Below are 23,564 nucleotides of genomic sequence, written 5' to 3'. Positions count from 1 at the left end.
NCCCCCCCACACACACACATACCCCATTTCCCGACCCCGCCCTTTCCCAACACAACTGAATATTGTACTGCATTGTGGACAATCTAAACGGTTTCACGAATCTTCCTTCATTTAACGAAAATTCTTCACCGTGATTTTTTTCTCCATACGGATGCAAAGGTGAGAAACATCTGCAGTTAAAGCTATTTTCTTAGCTTAAGCAATACTTTCCAGCTGCAACAAAAAATGCAGGTTATCTAAAACCTCAACTTTTATATGGGTTCACGTCAGGAGCAGTAAGAAATGTACTTATATGAAACAGCCAACGTCGTCGGGAAACGTCGTTATTTTCCGTCATTTTTGGCGCCATATGATGACGTAATGCACAAAGCTGGAAGTGACGTCATATGACTCGATTGCTCTCTTCCGGTCAGAAAATATGTGAACGAAGCCAGTCCTCTGATGAAAGAGTGTGCATTGAGATGAATTTAACAATATGAGCATGCAAGAATGCGTTGTTTACAGTTCAGAAGCATCTATTAGGTAAGTTAGTTAATTCATTCCTATTCATAAATGCCAATTTTGCATGAAAAATACGTTATTTTTGACCTGTTTCTATTAAAACGTCAGTATTTTCAATGTATCTCTAAACTAGAATTCGACACAACAAAGCGTCGAGACGTTCAACATGAATTATGAGGAGGTATATTAATGTATCTTAACAGTCATATAGATAGTACAGATCACTACAGATAATTATATATTTTACAAAATTTAATTTACCTGCATGTTGCAAATATCTCAAACCCTAGTAGACTGACTTAAATTGAGGGTTTAATATCTTCATTTTTTCTATCAAGCATTGTTAATAAAACAAAACACATTTTCGGTATTACGAACCTACCCATCTTACCCCTAATATTTTAACTTACGCTGTGCATATACTTGTACGGGCAATGAATTCTGGTGTCATTTTAATCAATATTTCCATTTTGCATCGCCGACGACCAGATGTATACGTAGCTCTATTGGTTCAAGCGTCCATAGAGATTCATCGGATATTCTCCAGGCATACCATCCAAAAATATCTTCTGCAATATTAATAGTATTCATTTACGAGAGGGCCAAAGGGAGATGTCAATGTATAGTTAAATGGTACATGTAACCACGTGTTACCTGTTTATATATACATGTAGTTGTTTCGTGTATGTCTTTGTGAACGGACAGAGTTCTTTGAAGATATTTGTAATATCGCTAAATTACTTTTATGCTTAAAAAATCGAATTTAGTAATTTTCACGTCAAACTAACACTTTTCTGTTCGAATCAAGTGCCTATCATGGACCATACTGTAGTAATTTACAGTTTTTTACAGGTTTCGTATAAAACATGTATGAAACAAGATCTCAGCACGAATTATAAGCACATGCATGTCTTTTTATGAAATTCTACAGTGATGCTTTTGCTTCGATTTTTGTTTGTTGTTTTCGTTTTCTTCAGTGTTTTCAAAACGAATTCGTTTACCTTGTAAAAACCTGAGTTTTGATAATTTAGTATCGATTCATCATCCAGCAATAATATGAATTGAAAAACTTCTTAAATACAAAGTTTATACACAGTCATCGTTCAGTATCAAATGTGTGTTGTGTTTGTTTGTGAACATTTAGATTTAAGAAGTAATGCGTTAAAAGTTGAAAAGATAAGATAAACAAAACAAAATAGAGATTTGGAATCGGAAAAAAACCCGACCTCGTCAGTAACGAAGTTGTATTATACTTCTTGAAGCATTGTCTGATCGTGTTACAAAATAATGCACCTGTTTTTTTTCAAAATTTAGAGATATGTCTTTTATCTCCGAGGAGTAAAGCTGAACTCGGCACTGGAAATTCCGTACTTTGTAAATTGATATATCAGTATTTTTGTCTATCAACTTAGCAGATCAAATTAAAACTTATCGCGTGTCTTGTGATAAAACAATTATCGGTCATATTACTGCAAGTAGCACAAAAGATTATTTAAATACAGACGTCTTTTAAACCTGAATAATAGTCGTGACACAAAAGATATAAATACCCATGTGAAAAATGTTAACACCTCCTTGTTAAAACCTAGTTTACCGTGTTCAACCCTTTGTGTCGAAAAGTCGCTCACGCATTTTTATCGAGAATAATCTTCCATCACACTTTCTCTCTGTCCTCGTTTCTTCTCTTTATCCCTCTTTTCATAAGTATTGAATCTCCTCCGATTACCTTTCCTGTCTTTACTCTTTACTGACGCTTGCTATTTTATCCCTTCTAATTTTTAAAAAAAACTCCTTGCCAGCTTTCTGCCCCTTTTTACCCTTTGCTTTCCCACTCTCTAAATCCCCTCTGACTCCTCACTGCCCTTCCAAATGAACACCCCGACCCTTTCTTATCCTCTTCCTACTCCCTTTCAACAATCGACCTCCCCCCACCCCCCCTTACCCGTCTCTCCTCGCTTTATCATCACCACGCCCTCGCTTAAACATCACTGTACCTCGCTTAAACATCACTGCCCCTCGCTTAAACATCACTGCTCCTCGCTTAAACATCATTTCATCCTATTAATACAAAAACAATCACTTGCCCTATTGTAACACCATATCCATTCCCCAACTATACCTCCACTACCCCTCGCTATTCCATCACAGCCCCTCTCTATGATATCATAACTTCTTACTTATCACAACCCCTCGCTATTCCATCACTACCCCTCGCTATGTCATCACTGCCCCTCGCTTTTCTAGCACAGCCCCTTACTATACCGTCATTGCCTCTCGATTTCCATCACTGCCTCATCGTTATACCATCACTGTCCCTCGCTAAACCATTACTTCCCCTTGTTATACCACCACTGCCCCTCGCTATACCATCACTGCTCCTTGTTATACCATCACTGGCCCTCACTGAACCATCACTGCCCCTTGTTAAACCATCACTGCCCTCGCTATACCATCACTGGCCCTCGTTATACCATCACTGTCCCTCGCTATACTATCACTGTCCCTCACTATCCAATCACTGCCCTTCGCTTTTCCATCACTGCCTCTCGCTATTCCATCACTGGCCCTCGTTTTGACATCCCTGTCCCTCGCGATCTTATCACTGCCCCTTCGCTATACTAGCATTGCCCCTCGCGATCTCATCACTGCCCCTTCGCTTTACCTTCACTGCAACTCGTTACATATACCATCCCTGTCCCTCGCGATCTCATCACTGCCCCTTCGCTATACCATCACTGCCCCTCGTTTTACTATACCATCATTGCCCCCTCGCTAAACCATCACTGACCCTCGTTATACTATACCATCATTGTCCCCTCGCTAAATCATCACTGTCCCTCGCTATACCATCACTGCCCCTCGTTATGCTATACCATCATTTCCCCCTCGCTAAATCATCACTGCCCCTCGCTGTACCATTACTGACCCTCGTTATACTATACCATCATTGCCCACTCGCTAAATCATCACTGCCCCTCGCTATACCATCACTGCCCCTCGCTATACCATCAATGCCCTTCGTTACACTATACCATCATTGCCCCCTCGCTAAATCATCACTGCCCCTCGCTTTACCATCACTGCCCCTTGTTATACAATACCATTATTTCCCCCTCGCTAAATCATCACTGCCCCTCGCTATACCATCACTGACCCTTGCTATACCATCACTGACCCTCGCTATACCATCACTGACTTTCGTTATACTATGCCATCATTGCCCCCTCGCTAAACCATCACTGACCCTCGTTATACTATACCATCATTGCCCCCTCGCTAAATCATCACTGCCCCTCGCTATACCATCACTGACCCTCGTTATGCTATACCATCATTTCCCCCTCGCTAAATCATCACTACCCCTCGCTGTACCATTACTGACCCTCGTTATACTATACCATCATTGCCCCTCGCTAAATCGTCACTGCCCCTCGCTATACCATCACTGACCCTCGCTATACCATCACTGACCCTCATTATACTATACCGTCATTGCCCCCCTCACTAAATCATCACTGCCCCTCGCTATACCATTACTGCCCCTCGTTATACTATACCATCATTGCCCCCTCGCTAAATCATCACTGCCCCTCGCTATACCATCACTGCCTCTCGTTATACTATACCATCATTGCCCCCTATACTATACCATCACTGCCCCTCGTTATACTATACCATAATTGCCCCTCGCTAAATCATCACTGCCCCTCGGTATACCATCACTGCCCCTTGTTATACTATACCATCATTTCCCCTTCGCTAAGTCATCACTGCCCCTCGCTAAATCATCACTGCCCCTCGCTATACCATCACTGCCCCTCGTTATACTATACCATCATTGCGCCCTCGCTAAACTATCACTGTCCCTCGTTATACTATACCATCATTGCGCCCTCGCTAAACTATCACTGTCCCTCTTTCACCATCACATCGACCTGACTGTCCCCTCACCACCCCTAGCTATACCATCACTACCCCTCGCTATACCATCACTACCCCTCGCTATACCATCACTACCCCTCGCTATACCATCACTTCTCTCTCTTTACCGTCATCAACGCATACCTTCCCCTACCTATCCACAGCCCTCCTGGCGTCTTCCTTTATCATCGCCACCCTCTTGGTATTCGTCACGACCGTGTGAAAATACATTATGTATGTCTGTACAACACCCACACATAACTATAACTATGGATATAAACTGTACACGATGTATCGACGTGGCTGAACATTCTTGCTTTTGTGTTTATATCGGCAAAATTGTAACCACGACACAGCTCGACGTAAACTGATAGAGTATGGTACGTTAGGCCGACATTGTGTTTGCTTTTTGTTTGTCTACTGCAATCTTATCAAGTATTGTCAGCTTTATGAAATGTTAATATATTTAATTGTTATGTGGTCTTTTCTTTATTTGAGCATAAATATGAGTTTATTTGTAGATACTATATTATGGTGATCATTTTTTCATCTTTGGATATTCAAAATTTCTATTTAATTAACATACATATTGTGCATGTATAAATATCATGAATTCAAATTCTAAATTAGTCTTTTTTTAAGCTATAGTAACTCGACAAAAAATGTCATGGTTTGAGAGAAAAGTTGTTCAGTTCTATTAGGCTCGTTTAGAATCTTCATCTAGTACCATGAAGCTTGAGTCAGGGGCGGATGTTGCTTCTTAAGGAGGAATTAAACATCCTTTTAGCGTTGTACACAAAACATCTTCAGCACACACGCAGGCATACACACATAGGGAGATATTAGAAAGGTGACATAGGACTAGTAATTAGCACCTAATAAGGCAGTTCCTGCGAATTCCTCAATGCCTGTATAAATTGTATTTCTAAGGACTGTGAAGCGCTTTAGAGCTGCTTATTCTAGCTAGGTAAGGCTATTTTTGCATGTATTATTAGTATTAAAAAAAACTATTATCATTGTCACAATATATTTTTATATTTTAGTTTTTCCCAATAATATTTTAATCTGAAAATACTTTAGCTCTTTTCTTTGTAAAAACCATCAAACGCAGCAATGAATATGACTTTTTTTGGTATATGCATAGTTACATAGAGAGAGAGAGAGAAGGTCGCATACCATATTTGGCAGTCAGCTTAGAGCGAATTATAATATTATCTTTGTTAAATACTATAGCTTCTTTCTTGTAATACTGTGTCAAGACACTAATCTATATATGAATTGTTGGAAATTCTGACCCATAACAAGCATATACGCGTACATTTACAATAAAAACGCTCGAGGAAGATGGTAACCATATATTACTGTCACTCTGGAAAAATACTAGCTGCTTCTCTCCGACTCGGCTAGAGAGAAATTTGGTAAGTGTAATACTAGTAAACATGAGGTCCCGGGTTCGACACCTAATGGTGGCATTGAACAAATAATTACCTCTGTTACATATAGGCGCCAACGTAGGGGCTTTGGAAATATTGACAAAATACTAGCGATACTTGCAAAGTAATCGCTATGACCCCTGGAAAACTCGGGACGAGTTCTCTCCTGAGGGGAAGTATATGTCACGTTGGTAAAATAATACCCGCTTCCTACCGACTCGCCTAGGGAGAATATCTCTTTAGCTCATTTGGTCGAGCGTTAGGTCTTGATTTCGAAGTCCCAGGTTCGTCTCCTAGCGGAAGCATTGCAAAAAATGACCTCCGTTACACTACAAAAATGCAAAAGATGTGGATTAATTAGGTTGCCTTACAAGCGTCAGCTGTACGGAATTTCCCTAGCTCAGCGGTAGAACATCGGGCTGGAGAGCCAAGGGTCGCGGGTTCGAGCCCCAGCGACGGCACTATCTTTCTCACTTTTCCTCGTCCTATTTCAAAAAATAAAATAAAATAAAAAATAGAACAGAAACTACATATATCGAAAGCGTTATTTGTACATTGTTGTGAAATTATTTTAAAAAAGAGCTTTATTGATGAAGTTGATATCTCAAAATGACTGCATAACACGCCGATGAAACTATGTGTAAATGTATGCATATTATACGAAACACAACTATTTTCAGAGCTGCTTATTGATAAATCAATACTCGTCTACGATTGGTTGAGAATACCTGTATATGCTCAGCTGCAGCCATGGGATTCTTAGGTAAATGTATCGATCTATATTTCTGAATAGTTAAACGGAATGGCATTGTTGTTTAACCCTGCGGACAGTGTAGTATACAGAATTATTCGCCAGCTGTTCGGATATACTCGTGATATAATTTGCTGACCAATGAACCACAAGTGGAGTAAGTCCGTCATTATACGCAAGGGACGGTCTATTGACGATGTTATCATACCGCATTCAAAAGGGAATTCAACTATTTCCATTATAACAGAAGTGTTTATATACAGTGGTCAGTGAAAGAAAAACACTTAAACAGCTCAAATGTACCTGGAGACGTATTGATTTGAAATGACCACACGTTTTCCTTATCGTTGGTGGACGACAGCCCACTCTTAAACCTATCGACGGAGTCACCCAGGCATGTGCTTACTTTACCTCGCCCCGTGTGCGCTATATTTGGAACTAAACAGGAAAACTAGGATAATGTGTTACTTGTGTGTGTTAAACTAATTCGCCGTCAGTGATATTACGCCTTTAAATTTAATTGTGGATTTTAAAGAAGAGTATCTGTCTAATGTGCAGGACTAGTAGGATGTGTATTACATAGACATATATTTATGGAATTGAAAGTGTTAAAACCTGCTGTTTTAAAGACCGTTTAAGTGGACACGTAAAACTGGGCGTACCAAGTATACAGGTATGTTAGTTCTGTCTCGTTTTCTTCTATTTAAAGAAGCACTGATATTGTGACGCGTCAAATTTATTAATGAACGGTCATGACAGCGATATACAAATTATAACCAACAAGAAATTCAAGTACATAACGATTTAAATTAAACATGATGACGAAATATGTGTTACTATATATAATCCAAACCCTTAAGAAGTCAAATAGCTTACCTCATATATATATATAAATAGTTCTGCATTGACATTACGTTACAAATAAAACCCTATCATCATCATCACACTTTATTTCCTCCAAAAAGGAGATATTGGTGTGCCACGCGTGAATAGAATTGTATCTTTGTCAATAAATAGCTAATTTGATAATTTGAACAAAAGCGAATGTAAAAAAAAACATAGATATATAAATATATATAGTACTACTCCAAAACAAATATCTGACAAAATGTATTTGTGATAGTCGATTTTGTTATGCTTGCTCGTATCATGTTACGGCACTATTTCTCATCCGGGTGAGAAATTTGTCGCAAGAATAGCACTACAGTGCTAATGTTATTTTGTTTGTAATATGCGACGGTAAATAACATTTCTTGAATATTGAATCTTAGTGATATATGCTTACATGCCGAAATAATATCAGTAAAGATGTAACCTTTTTGGTTTGAATGACTATGTATCCCTCAACCATTAAATGTTTCCTCATTCTCGACTCATTGGATAAACCTGCTTGAAGTTGGTAAACATTCTTACAACTAAAAATTATGACGTCAGGTAACAATGCTTCGCGACGTCATATTCCACAGTGACGTCATAGTTCATGGCACTTGATTGGAAGCAGAAAAAAAATATATTCTACAGAGGAAACAATTTGTTTTCTTGATATAATATCTCAGGGTGATTTTTGGTTGTCTAGCCCTCGGCAGAGCTTCAGGCTAGACAACCAAAAAACATCACCCCTCGGGTTGGAGATTTCTCCGTCACACCCTCAAGGTAGGGGAAGATGCTGTTAATCTTTCCCGGCTAAAACGAGTGACACATATGTGAAGGGTGGGATAATTACATGATAACCAACAATCATCCTGTTTAACTATCCATGAACTAACATCTCGCATCAAAGTAAATGGGTGGAGGTATCTATCGATTATAAAGGCGATTTGTGTATGTACTACACACCTTAGAGATTGGTTGTCACTGACAATCGCTATTAGACATTTTAAAGGTCATGCTCTGGTTGCTGATGCTATACATTGAAATCAACTTCTTAAAAAAATACAGTATAATTTTGTATGCATCGAAAACCCAACCGTACGAGTTTAAACTTAAAACTTTTTTATTGCTGTTATATGCTTTAATGTACTATTCATTAGAGCTTGTTCAGTCCTCTGTGACACGAAATGTCGTTTTTATTAAGTGCCGGTGTTTTTTTATCTGTTCTTTTTTTATAAGAATTGAGATTGGATTAAATTCTGTGTTTTGTTATCGGAGTAGATGTAGTCAAGGGTCGCACGCATGACAGGCTCCATCGAAATACTGTTAATCTTATAGACGTTTTAAAAAATTAGTAAACGCGTTCAACTTGTACAGCTTCATGGGGTAGCCATATTATATTCTGACAAGTCTTTCCATCACGAATGCACTTTTTGTTATTTTCGCTTCTTTCAGCCACCTTTTTGCCTTAATCCTCTTGCACCCCCCGCCCATTTAGGTTCTAAACATTTATATTTTTACTGCACCTTCCTCTATAAGCGGTACCAGAAGAAATTGCATTCATAGGGCTATGAACGCAAATTGATCAGCCTAATTTTGAAGGTTCTCCTCCCATTTCGAATAGCTTGAGACAACCGCTAGTTCTAAGCAAACACAACGGGATTCATAGAACATGTAAGTGACCGGTTTGCGTTTATACCACCCTCGATATCCAGGAGTTACGCTCTCTTTCGCTCTCTGCACCCCTGGAATGTGTCATAGCAAAACCGCCGGCTCAGTGTGCGCCACCTTGTGGACGAGACGAGCATGTAAGTCTGAACCTCTGATGTACATAAAAAGAATCTCGCGGTCGCGTAACGGTAAAACTTTGAAGTCGGGTGTCGCTTCTCTTTAATCTTCAAAGGACAGGTATCAGCCTAGCGATTGGTCAGTTCTTTTTACCTGAGACCAATCAAACAGCTATCTTCGTGCCTTCAATTTAGCTATGACATATTCCAGGGTTGTAGAGAGCGAAAGTGAGCTTAACCCCTCGATATCGAGGATGCGTTTATACCGACATGAACATTGAAAAAATCGTTCAATTATCATATTTACCACAGCTACAAGAAATGTACAGTTCATAGGGTGATTCTACCTGTTCGCCCACAATATTGTCTTTGTTATTCTGATCATAATCTGTTGAGTTGTATTACAGATGTGGGGTGTGGTTGGGTGTGGGTTGGGTAATGGGGTAGGGGGAGGGCCATCATTGATACTCCAGGGGTTACGCTGAGGGAGGGGGGTCCTGGGGGATGGGGGAAGGGATTGAAGACAATATTTAAATTATACATACTATTTATAGGTAATGCATCTATGCTTTATATCTCACTAAATTTATATACACTTTATTTCAACTTATATAAATAACTCTCTTTGGCCTGGATGTTAGCGCACAGGGGTCTTATTGTGGGAGTAAAAACCGGAGTACCCGCGTTGTTGGGCAGGTGACCCCATACCTTTTCACGTCCGATCGGGGAAACGAACCCCAGCCGACTTGGTGAAAGGCAAGTGCGCTATCCAATTCACCACCCGACCTCCCTATACATCTATATATCTCTCTAAATGACAGCCCATCCTGTCGTGGTGTGTCATACATTGTATATGCCACACATTCCAGATCTGAATCTCGGATTTCACTATATACACGTACTACAAGATACCTTCTGTGGTACAAGTAAAAATTATATGTATCACTTACTATCGACAAGTCAACGTGATACCTCAGGGATTTTTCATTATATATATACTGTGCCCACAGATATTTTTGTCACAAATGTGACCTACATTCGTATATTTGCTTATTTTACGAGAGAACTCAAGATAATGTACAGGATTTATGTTTAGTCTTGTATAATGTGAAATAAGTCTTCTTAAACGTTTGAAGGGTTTCGTGAAAATCCCCATAAGTATTAAAATCTCCTCCGATTGTGAATACAGCCTCGATACTCCAGGGGTTACGCTCAGTTTCGCTCTCTACACAGAGCGTAAGTGTATAAAACTCCTGGAGTATCGAGGATACATATATATATGTACCTTGTATGTGGTATGCAACAGATCCGTGCTAAGATAACGAAGCAGATACGTACTAGCTTACATGCATATATTTCACACATGAAAGCACGTCCTCAAATTATACATATATGATAGTTAGCCATTTATGAGCAGAAACACTGGAGAGACCGACGTGGCATATACTGAGGACAAAACAATATATTGATCGTTTTTATCGACTCTTAGTTCGAATAGCTTTTTCGTTGACACTTCGTCTTCGATATTTGGTATTCACTTCATGTAAACAGCAATATACAGTAAACGCTTTGGCGAGATGTGTTTCAATATAATTTAGTCAAAGCGACAAGGAAAATTCAACAGTGAAGCCGTTATAGTGTCATGTCTTCTCTTCACTTTTCATTCATTTCAGTGAGATAGCACTATAAAGTCGGCATCTGATCCGCGCTATCACAATGAGGCAAGCACAACCAACATCAACATACCATATCTCCTGCACATACACGCACAAGCACGCATATACTGCGCACGTGGAGGCACGTCCTTAAATGACCATAGCTGTTAATAGGACGTTAAACGGAATTAAATCAAACCAGACCAATGATTCAATTTACAACTTATACTAATCACTCTTGTTGGCACGGATGTTAGCGCGCGGAGGATTTTACTGTGGGAGGAAACCGGAGTACCCGGAGAAAACCCATGTGGTCAGACAGGTGACCCCATACTTTTTCACGTCCGATTGGGGAATGGAACACCGGCCGCCTTAGTGAAAGGCAAGTACACTATCCACTGCGCCACCCGCACTCTCACGTCTGAAGAGTGCTACTAGACGCCATTCTATTTCTGAGAGTGATACTAGACGCCGTTCCAATTTTGAGAGTGCTACTAGAAGCCATTCTATTTCTGAGAGTGCTACTAGACGCCATTTCAAATTTGAGAGTGCTACTAAACGCTATTCCATTTCTGAAAGTGCTACTAGACACCATTCCATTTTTGAGATTGCTTCTATACGCCATTCTAATCCTGAGAGTGCTACATGACGCCACTCTATTTCTGAGAGTGCTATTAGACGCCATTCTATTTTTGAGAGTGCTACTAGACGCCATTCTATTTCTGAGAATGCTACTAGACGCCATTCTAATTCTGAGAGTGCTACTAGACGCCATTCTATTCTTGAGAGTGCTACTAGACCCCATTCTATTTATGAGAATGCTACTAGACTCAATTTCATCTCTGAGATTGCCACTGGACGCCAGTTTCTTTTCCTATTATTTCAATCATCACCTTGCTCTACCCTGCAATGAGACGTCCCTTCCTCATCACCTGACCACACAAGCATAATGGTCCCTGTCCCGCTGTACTGCTGGTTTTTTTACTACATACAGTAACCTGCCCTTAACTTCCGTTTGGATATAACTCTAGCACATTTGATTGTTACGTCATTGGTTTGTGTGAGAAAATTACGTCGTTTTCTCAAAAATTGATGACGTTACTTTCACAAACAAAAGACGTAACAATCAATACCTGCTCTCAAGAGAAGATAACTCTGCAATACGCAAAGACGGAATTACACACCGTTGACCAGGTAGCACAATCGGTTACAGCGATAGTATAACAATCTGAAGTCCAGGGTTCGAATCTCTGTGTAGCCCCGTTGAAATTTTAGCACTAAGAACCTTCATGTTATTATAGTTGGGTCTGTTCATATTTATTATTTTTTCAAAACAATTCCGCTTGGTATGATTTTCATATCAGAAATGATTTATCAAGGCTGTAATATTTTTGGAAACCTTAAAGATTCTCTCTCAGAAATAGAATGGCGTCTAGTAGCACTCTCCGAATCCTTCTTGTCCATTGGTCATACAGGAGTTATACACTGTACTGGTGAGCCCATTCGTGCCTCCATAGTCGCTGTGTCCCCATATGACCTGGGTTGTTTCGAGGGCGTTAACCCCAATCAATCAAGACAAAGTTACTCTGTACATATGTGATATCGAGAGCAAATCGTCGAATTTAAAAAGGCGAGGCATTTGAATAAATCGTTTGTACCGCAGGCAAATATAGCTGAATGAGCAAGAACAATACATATACAGACTGAATTGGGGACCTGGTGGAATCAGGTTTCCTTTTAATGTCATTTTTTAAAAATAGTTAAGAGCTAAATAGGCTGTATGAGACATGTTTACACTTAACGATATCACGATTCTCCCGTCTGAGATACTGTTTTGTTCTGATTTGTTTCGTTATCTGGCGTTAGCGTCCTTGCCACAACTAGGGCCAAGCGATGACTATTATTAAGATTAGTAAGGTAACAGTTTGAACTATGGTACTTTTATCATTCTTTACAGAAATTGTGAAGAGCATGATTGTCTTTGGATAACATTGGACACGTTTAGATTTTTTTGTTTACAAACATGCTTTTTATTAATGGATAAAATTTGATCTCAGATATAGGTTTGAGAATAGAATATATATGTTCTGACATTCAACATGATATGCAGCTGAGGTACATGTATACAAACTCACAAACCTTGCTAACATGAATCAATTTGATTGTTTATTAAGTTTTAGACTATTGATCATCAGTAATTTACACTGGTTACAGAATTTGGAGGTACGGTGGTCTAGTGGTAGGACGCCGGGCTCGTGACCGAAGGGTTGCGGGTTCGAGTCACGTCACGGTACTTTGATGTATCTTTGAACATTATACTTTACTCCGCTTGTCCCAGTCTACTCAGCTGTAAATGGGTACATGGTTGGGCAGTGCTAGAATTGTTGAATACCAGCTGTGAGCGCCGAAATGGCAGCACCGGCTGTATGCTCCCCAGGAAGATGAGAAAGATATTGGCCGGTTGCAAAGGCCCTATAACCACGGTTAAAAAAATGTGAACCGCGTTCAGACGACCTACGAGTTAGGTTGTGATACAGCGGTATATAAGAACCTTGAATTATTACTATTAACAGTCAATTTAATATTTGTTAAAAAAATAAATCGCGGATCTGTTGCATACCACATTGAGGATGGCATTTTCAAGAAGTGTTATCTAAACCCTTCAAACGTTAAATAATCCTCTCCCTAATTATTATGATAAGCATTTAATATAAACTTCAGTAGTATCCCACTTCAGAACAGGTACTGGCCGAAGGTCGTTGGTTTTCTCCGGGAACTCCGGCTTTCCTCCACGACCAAAACCTGGCACGTCCTTAAATGGCCATAGCTGTTGATAGGACGTAAAAACATAAACAAACAAACCACATAAACTCTTCAGTACAAGGAAGTTTAGTTTTGCATGTTTAAAACTCAAATCAGTTTCTACCCAAGAAAATACGATTGGTGTTATACACATATACGTGATTTGTAACGAGTTTTGTGAAGGTAAAATAACACCAGTGTGTAGATGTTCTTAGTTCAAGAACACCATTATCTACCTTGGGATATTTGATATGTTTTAGTCACTCGTTGGTCGAGTGGTTCAATTGGTATCATAACACAGTCCTTATCATATCGAAAACAAACAATGAAAGGGGATTCGATAAACCGAGCTCATTCTGTAGATATGGTCTGATCGTTAATATAAATTTTACAACTATTGATCTCTCATACATGAGGTCAACACGAGGTTGTTTCAACCTCGACCTTGTCCCATATTGACCCGAGGACAGGTAAATATGGATTTTAACGGGGTTTCACCGAGGTTAATAACACTTGCTAATGGTAGGTATCAATTTATCACATTTTGACCAGTAAGAGATAATGTTTAAGTATATACCTTAATCTGACTACAGTGTTTTGATCAGTTTAGTACATGGTTATATATTTGCTCGGTGATAATACAGCGTGTTAAACTTCCCCAGTAGCCAGAATACCCGTTTGACTTCGACTCTCCGATTTTATCCTGATCAAACGGGAGAAATATTAATAAAAAAGACTTCGAAACATTCATGCGCCAGTTGATGATACAATACATTTAGGCGTAATGTACAGGAAACATAATTATTATTGATACTTGGTAATAATTAGCAATGCCTTGCTGAAAAACAGTATATGCATATTAAAAAAACATTCCTGGCTTGAAATGAAAACACCACTGTAATACGTGTTTACATGAATCTCAGTCAAAACACTCGTGAAATGTATCCATTTACGAAAACTGAAAGTGGACTTTGTGATGTCCGGACAGACAATTGTCACATGACACCTCACTGTACACCAGAGTCTTAAGTCGAGGAACCGATGGCAGCTCAGATGACGTAGCGCGAAATCAATGTTGATTTTCACATATCCTCACAAAGTCATTTTCATCTGCCACAAATCCATTTTTATTAAGATGTATTAAATCTATTGATATTTTGTGGTAATTAGCATGAGGAGTTGATAGGAAGATATAACATTTCGGAATTTTATTTTGAACGCTTTAAAACATATAACATTGTTCAGGTGATGCATAAATCTATCATGATCTTTATGCAGCTTATTTTGAATAAGCACTTTAAATCTGAAACACCTTGCAAAATAATTTTGCTTATCTCCCTATAGGCCTTCAACCAAATACATTTAAAACATTTTGAGAGCCAAAAGTGGAAACCTCAAATTTATTTTGTTTGGCCTTATATATTTGTGTGTGTGTGTATTACACAGTCTTAGTGATGTTTGGCCTTATAGATTTGTGTGTGTGTATTACACATTTGATACTAATTGGGGTCTCCCTCTGACAGAGCCCCACAGGAGTTATATAGGGGCTTTCAATTCGTTCGTCACATGTGTTGTATTTTATATCTATTGTGAAATTAAAGCGAGTGAACAAATACATTTGATTGATTGTGACGTCATTATGACGCGGCGCCATTGGTGATTACGTCGTTCAGGGCTGTCATTTGAATTTATAATAGAGCATTGCTTTTTTCATGACAAAAAACTATACTATTTAAAAAATATATAGAAATAATAGAATCTCTTACCACCTAAGGGTTGAGATAGGGGAATCTTAACCCGAGGGGGAAAATTCTTAAGTTTCCAAACACGATGATTTGCCGAGTGTTTGGCAACTTAAGAATATTTCCCTGAGGGTTGAGATTCTCCTATCTCACCCACAAGGGGGTGACTGATTCTTTTTCTCATACCCTGTTCTCCCATTGTGTATCATATTCACAATGTCATGATAACGTCACAGAATACATTCAGGGTTGACGTGACGTTGATAGATTGTTGAAGAGACGTCATTGAATTGTTGACGTGACGTCATAACAATGTTATGAATAGGGGTTATCCCCCGTTTCAACCCTAGGGTTGAGACAAAGAAATTTCACACTGGTAAAAGTGCGGATACACCTGTCCAGGGTAGGAGAGGAAATCTAACACCGGTAAAAGTGTTAGTACACCTGTCCGGGGTAAGAGAATACCTCATTCCTCCCCATTAAATGTAGTCGTCAATAATCAACAAACAAATCAGATCTCTGTATGTGAAGTGATTGTTACGCCATGTAAATTTGAATTCTACTGGTTGGGCTATTAGTATTTAAGATAAGTTATGACTTTGCAGTGGGAATTTTAAATGACGGGGCTGATACATATTAAACAGGAACTGGTCCCAATTGTTTACAGGGATTCGTTCTGAACCGCATAGTTAGTTTCATTTTATAAATTAGTAATCACACTGATTAAAATTGAAATTGAAAACAGAATATGCTTGTCCTGGAATTGAAACTAATCACAAACATATAACACATGCAAAATACCGATATTTCTATAGAGATTCAAAGCAGAATTAGTTTGTACTTATGGTGTAAAATACTGCTATAAATCCGAGATATACTCAAGAGATATTGATTGTCACATTTTAAGGATTGAAAGGCGACGTTTGGGCTCTTGACATAGCCGTTGCTTTCTGCAATCGTGATAATTGAAATTCGACATTTGTGGTACTGGATTCTGCATAATTTAAGGTTTAGGTGTGTGACATTTGACCAATACAGCGATTGGTACGAACCCTTGTAGATATTGATTTAATACAACGTTACCAAAGACCATTAAATCTGAAATATAAGCTATTTAAATAGATATTGCGGGGAGTAGGGTGCCAAACACCGGCCTTTCAAACAGTCAGTTTATCTTGGCAACGACAGCTATTTTTGGGGCGATGTCCGACTTGCTATAATTATAAAAGACTACTTGTCAACAACTCCTTTCAAGTTCCATACTTAATGTTTAAATATATGTAATTTACCCCACGAACGCCAGGGATCAAATTACATGCAGTCATTTATCATTTGAGTGTTATGTCAATTATTTTTATTAGTGATATGTAGCGATTCGTCCTATTGTATTTCAAGGTAAACGAATTTGTGCATAAAATGCTAAATCTTTAACGTCAATAACACTGCTCTTTACCACTGTATCTTTAAGTAGCTTGCGCAATGGGATCTAGACACAGGTGTCCGCATCTAGGACGATATGAAACGTGACGCGCCTGCACGCCGTTTTAAAACCCCCACCTAGGATGTATTTACATCAAACCATCCTCGATACTGCAGGGATTACGCTCACTTACGCTCTCTGCAGAGATTTTATTTGAAATAAACCAGTGATCCTCTTATGTTATTCTTTTATTAAGTTTAGGGGTTTTATGCACACACCCTCCCACTTTGTTTCACAAGCAATTCTTTGGCCGATAACGCATATCATCGATGAGTCAATGTAGGCCAAAACAGCCGATGACACAGTGCATTCCTTGTTGGTACTATCAAATCTTAAATCTTTGCACTGATAATAACATGGACTTACGGACTTCATTACTGTCTATGTTTGTGTGTGACGGAGTTCCTATTCGTCGCCTTGACGATTGTTTTGACAACAGTCACGTTTGTTAGGATGTTGGTTAATATTATAGCGATATTATAAATTTCAGCAAATCATTTTTTATTATATCAATATTTCATAATGGCGACTCAATGGAATCTAAAGTAAGACCTCGTCCGATACAGCACAGCAAAATGTATGACACCATAATTACTGGTATGCAAATAGATCCACGAGGTTTTTGGCGTCTTCAAATGTAAATGAAATCGAGCAATATTCATTATTTTGAACTAACTGGCATTTGTTTTCTATTCATATATATAGCAAAGCTATCTGTTCACAAAATCCACAGCATTTACAAATGTTTGAATTTTTTAACCTAAAAGTTAGCTTTATCAGATATGTAGCCCTCTTTCTTGTCTTTTTATTCTATACACGAGGTTTTTCATTATCTAAAACTTAATTATTTTAAACTAAATATTTACTTTACTAATAAATCTCCCACTAAAAATAGGTTTATACAAATTAGCATACTTTTAATTGGAGCTTATTTATGTATAGCTATTGGAGATCACATATTTTACATGTTGCTGACGGGGTAACATTCGGTACATTAGGGGCACACAAAGGGCCTTTCTTCCACGCGGCAAGATACAGATCAGAGTTCCATTTGTTTTCGTACGGTTGGTAAAATACAATTTGATCGTTCGTCACGTAAGAAAACAAGTGTAACCCTAATGTAAACAGACAAGAAAACAAATGATACAAAACACCGATTCGGCACGAAAAGGCAAGAGGAAGAACTGTAAAGAGATACAAAAGTTTAAGAAAAGATATTTTAAACTCGATAAAGAAAAACGGAGATGAAAGGCATATGCTCCGGGAAAGAAAAGTGAGTACAACACCTCCTGTGGTACCTCTCTTGATTTATCCTGTAATATACAAGATAATGCGTCTCCCTCACATCATATATAAAACACAAAACATATCTTTAATATTGCTTGACGTGAAATAACAAAACAAAACAAATAAGTAACAAAATACATAAAAAATATATCTGAAAATATAAGCACAAAATACAAGTGTTTACTGAGAATCCTCAGGGGATGGGAATTTCGTGTGGGTAGAGTTATTTTAAAGGCTTTTGCTTAAATAACTGTAAAATTACTGTAAATTTATGTAAAAATAGTAACCGGGGGGTTGGTGGACAGGGACGTTAAGTAATCCAATGCTTCCAATCCTACAGGTATTTACCCATCAATGATACATAGATCTATATATCGGCAGTTTTAACAGGTTTGAATATTTTCCATGAGTTGAATTTCTAATATTTAGCTTTAAATGTCATTTGCCTTGATATGATGATGTCAAACAGCCATGTGTGCTTATAAGTTTCTTGTTATGTCGTTGCCACTACCAACAGTCTCTTTGATAACGGATCAATACTTGCTAACATCGAGATTGTGACTTGACTGATGTCACCAAAGAAGCAGACGACACTAACGCTACAAAGATGTATTGATTTTTTTTGATTTTTTTTAACATTTATATACTTTCCTGATTTTCATCAATATTGAGTTCAAATAACGCTTTTGTAAATAGTTCAGTAGTCTCTGTTTTTCCCAAAAGCAGGTTAAAAAATGAAATAAACCATACAACGTACATCTCCAAGGTATACCGGTGAGTTAATGTCATTTTTCTCAAAAAACATAGGTAGAATTTCAAAAAAAATCATACTTACTTCAGTGTAAACAAACAAAGCAATCTTGTAAACCATTCAACGATGTAGTCAACACTAAACCAAGACAAATTATAAACAGGTAGAAGATATTTTTTCCTGAGTTTTGTTTTGTTTAAGAATTATGCTTATGCTGAAAAGAAATGAATTCCGTAAAATAAATGAAAAAAATAGATTGAAAAAAAACAATTGTTTACATGTTTAAATGTTTCTGCTTCTTCTAAAAGAAAACCTTTGCAAGATGTCTTTTCCCTCGGCCAATTTACAAAGACCAGTGGTATGAAAGTAACCTTATACCATAACTCCTGGTAAGTGATATTTGCTAAAATGGATATAAAGGGATGTGCAAATAGAAAGACAAGCCGAGAACGCTTCAAAAGAAACAAACACTCTATTTTGGAATATATATTTTAGGTTTTGTGAACTTTTTATTTCCAGTTTTGTTATTTTCATTCCTTTTATTTCAATGTTTAAAGACTTCCTGCTATCTTAAGTAGGTTATATATCTCATTTTGAGGCAAAATGTTTCTATATATCTTCGTTACAACCAATTATAATCTTTTCCATTGCCTACAAATAGAAAAATTCTTAAATGACCAACAGACTCAACAATACTTCAGACAAACGATGTGATCAAATTTGCCAATACAATCGTGTCAATAAGTGTTCTTTTTTCTGTCTTCTTGCAATACATTTTTGCTTTACAGTATAACCTAAACTGCTATATAAAAACATATCTAGGAATATTGGCAAAGATATGTAAATCAACAAAATCTACATGTTAACTTGTTCTTTTTCTATCCATTTATTCGGAGCCCATGCCGTGTCGTGTAATCAACGCCCCCTCCCCTCCATCCACCACACAAACAAGAACGATTTTCAATTGAGGACCAAAGTATGTTATTTGTCAATTTTACATGTTTCCCGATTTCTACAAAATAACTGTCAATAACCGTTACTGATTCATCTAAATTCGCTGAATACCTTAATGGGAGATTGTTACAGCACCACGCCCATCGACCTCAATTGATCGCTAGCATTTATTCATCAAGTACTAAATGTAAGGTGTTCCCAATTTTGTTCCTACGCGAATCTTATTAAGCAGAAAGGTTATACAATGGGTACCAGTCCGGGCAGGTTTCAGCAGACAGTATTGGACTAGGCACGTTTACTTGTATCGACCTAGCCTCATTATTGTTCAGTAGACGGTTTCTGGTGAAGGTTTAAGTTATTCATAATATATAATACTGGCCACTTGTATTCCCCTAGATCCGTACTGTATTGTATAACGGTGCATTTATAGAACTCTTTAGTATGCCAAGGGGAAAATGGATGTTAAGCACGGGAAACAAATACTGCTTGTGTGATTAGTATGAACACGCTTTGGAAAAATTAAAATACGCTTTTCAGTCAACGATAAAGTTTGATTGAAAATGCTGTTTGACCCTAGAGATTGGATCAGGTTTTGGGCCATTAAAATATTTCTCACTGGATACAAGCGAGCTGTCAGCACTGTCCTGATGTGTGATTGTTTTTATGTTGATAGCATTAACAAACGTCTTTAAAATCTAAATACCAACATAAGATATTTTCGTCAATGTATTTAAATATCCCTGATTAGGAATTAAACCCTGTCATCGCCAACCAAATGTTTAACATCTTTTGTTTTTTTTTCTTTAAAACTTTTCAGGTCGAAAGACCTTTGTAACAAAATCAAACAAGGTAACTTATAAACCCAATGTTGACTGATAAACAGTAACCAAAATCTGCAATTTCTGTAGTCTTGATACGCACTTTTATCCAATAACAATGTTTGCACTGATAAAAATGTTCGACCAGTGACAGTTTTTAGAGTCACATAGAATACGTTGATAAACAAGTTTTTGATTTAAGAGGATTTAATATGAACTGTTTCACTCAAGAGGATTATATTTCTTTTTAAAAACTTGAAATTGTCTGCAGTAACAGGGTGGGGGGCATGAAAGATAGCCTTTATCTGAAGCTTGAAACAGTGTACGTGGTATTAAAGAGCACAGTGATAAAAGCATTGTTAGTTTTCAACCAAATTTGTCAATAAAATTTAAAAAAAACCCACAGTCAACCTATATTGGTCGTGATATACATTCTTTTGAAGTTACTGCATGACTTTTCTGTTCTTAAAATTTGTATTCTGTTTTGCGGTGAGTAGTTGAAACATCATCGTATAACATATCCCTAAAAGTTCAAGGGGAAGGTATTTGTTACAAAACTTCCTGACAGGTTGTTGATGTTCGCTGATAAATATTTCAGCCTTGCTGTAGTACTACTTCCTGAGTCGGTGTTTAACATTTTAAAGACTTATTGTAGGCTGTGCCACACCTATACAGTTGGAGCCACAGGCAGAAGTGTTGTTTTGGGATACAAGGTAACTTGATTATTTTATTACAACTTACCTGGTAAAATATAAGCTTTTAATAGTTAAAATTGTATGATATAAAACATGTTTTGCTTTATTTTCACTGTAAAATGACCAATCAGAGTGCTAAATTCACTGTGAAAAATATCAATTTGGTTTGGTTTGTTTAGTATTGTTTAACGTCCTATCAACAGCTATGGTCATCCCCTGTATGCAAGATGCTTGCGTGTAGTGTATGCGTGAAAAATATCAAAAGAAACAAGCCCTTGCTATTGGGTTGTGCTTACATTATAACATGATATGGTCCAGTATCATTAGGTTAGCCATGTGTTCTTGTCCTTTTAAAATGTATTACTGTAAGTACCTTATATTTATCGCAAGAGGGTCAGAGATACGGATGTCCTTGAGTAAGCAAAGTGTCTGTCTGTCTTCCTGTCGTTTTTAGCTCACCTGGTCCGGAGGACCAAGGTGAGCTTATGCCATACCGCAGCGTCCGTCGTCCGTCGTCCGTCAACTTTACACTACTAGTCATGAACCACTGAGCGGATTTTAACAAAATTTGGTGTGGAGCATCCTTGGGTGAAGAAGAACAAATTTTGTATAAATGGTGGGTCTGGCCCCACAGGGGCCTGAGGGGCAGGGCCAAATAGGGGAAATATAGCAATTATTCTTTAAAATCCTTCTTCTTCTGTAGGAATGAAAGGATTTGGTCCATATTTGGTGAGAAGCAACCTTGGGGGAAGGGGAACAAAGTTTGTATAAATGGTGGGTTTGGCCCCCCTGGGAGATGAGGGGCGGGGCCCAATAGGGGGAAAATAGCAAATTCTTTAAAATCCTTCTTCTTCTGTAGGTATGAAAGGATTTGGTCCATATTTGGTAAAAAGCATCCTTGGGGGAAGGGAAACAAAGTTTGTATAAATGGTGGATCTGGCCCCGCTGGGGACTTAGGGGCGGGGCCCAATAGGGGAAATATAGCAAATTATTCTTTAAAATCCTTCTTCTTCTGCAGGAATGAAAGGATTTGGTCCATATTTAATCAGAAGCATCCTTGGGGGAAGGGGAACAAAGTTTGTATAAATGGTGGGTCTGGCCCCCCTGGGGACTGAGAGGCGGGGCCCAAGAGGGGAAATATAGCAAATTCTTTAAAATCCTTCTTCTTCTGTAGGAATGAAAGGATTTGTTCCATATTTGGTCTGAAGCATCCTTGGGTGAAAGGGAACAAATTTTGTATAAACCGTGGATCTGGCCCCCCAGGTGCCTGAGGGGCGGGGCCCAATAGGGGAAATATAGCAAATTATTCTTTAAAATCCTTCTTCTTCTGTAGGAATGAAAGGATTTGGTCCATATTTGGTCTGAAGCATCCTTGGGTAGTCGGGAACCAATTTTGTATAAACCATGGGTCTGGCTCAACAGGGGCCTGAGGGGCGGGGCCCAATAGGGGAAACATAGCAACTTATTCTTTAAAATCCTTCTTCTTCTGTAGGAATGAAAGGATTTGGTCCATATTTAGTCAGAAGCATCCTTGGGCGAAGGGGAACAAAGTTTGTATAAATGGTGGGTCTGACCCTACTGGGGGCTTAGGGGCGGGGCCCAAAAGGGGAAATATAGCAAAACCTTTAAAATCCTTCTTCTACCATAGGGATTAAGGGATTTTATCCTAATTTAGTCTGGAGCATCCTTGGGCCAAGGGAATTAATTTTTTGTGAGCAGTAGTTGTGGTCTCCGAGGGGGGAGGGTAGAAGGGCGGGGCTCTATAGAAAAAATAGAGGTAAAACCTTTAAAAACCTTCTCCGACCATCGGGATTAAGGGACTTTATCCTTATTTAGTGTGGAGCATCCTTGGGTGACGGTGACTCAATTTTGTATAATTGGTGGGAATGACCCCCTAGGGGCATAGGGGTGGAGCTCTGTTTGAAGTTTGTTCTCTTTATCTCAAGTACTGGATGGATCTTTCTGAAATTTCATATGTTCTAACAGCACCTACCATGGAGTGCTATATCTTTACTTCATACCAATTACTTTAACTATATTCAGGTGAGCGATACAGGCCCTCTGGGCCTCTTGTTTACTTTACTTTCCGAAGATTACCTCAGAATCGAAAAGACTTG

The 23,564-nt window shown here is 38.3% G+C and overlaps 1 protein-coding gene across 2 annotated transcripts in view; it reads left to right on the top strand.

The window, feature by feature from the left end:
- Positions 1-411: 411 nt before the first annotated feature.
- Positions 412-23,564, top strand: part of LOC110453247 (beta-1,3-galactosyltransferase brn-like) — a 63,556-nt gene continuing 40,403 nt past the window's right edge. Inside the window, exon 1 of one of the 2 annotated variants that reach the window (XM_021502115.1) lies at positions 412-522. The gene's annotated coding sequence lies outside the window, so the exon portion shown is untranslated. Of the gene's footprint in view, positions 523-6,628; positions 7,280-23,564 lie in introns of those variants that run through there. The other variant, XM_021502116.1, reaches the window with a different exon arrangement.

This window comes from Mizuhopecten yessoensis, unplaced genomic scaffold (assembly GCF_002113885.1).
Source record: "Mizuhopecten yessoensis strain PY_sf001 unplaced genomic scaffold, ASM211388v2 scaffold7205, whole genome shotgun sequence".
NCBI classification, from domain to species: domain Eukaryota; kingdom Metazoa; phylum Mollusca; class Bivalvia; order Pectinida; family Pectinidae; genus Mizuhopecten; species Mizuhopecten yessoensis.
This window is presented reverse-complemented; position numbering and strand designations above follow the sequence as displayed.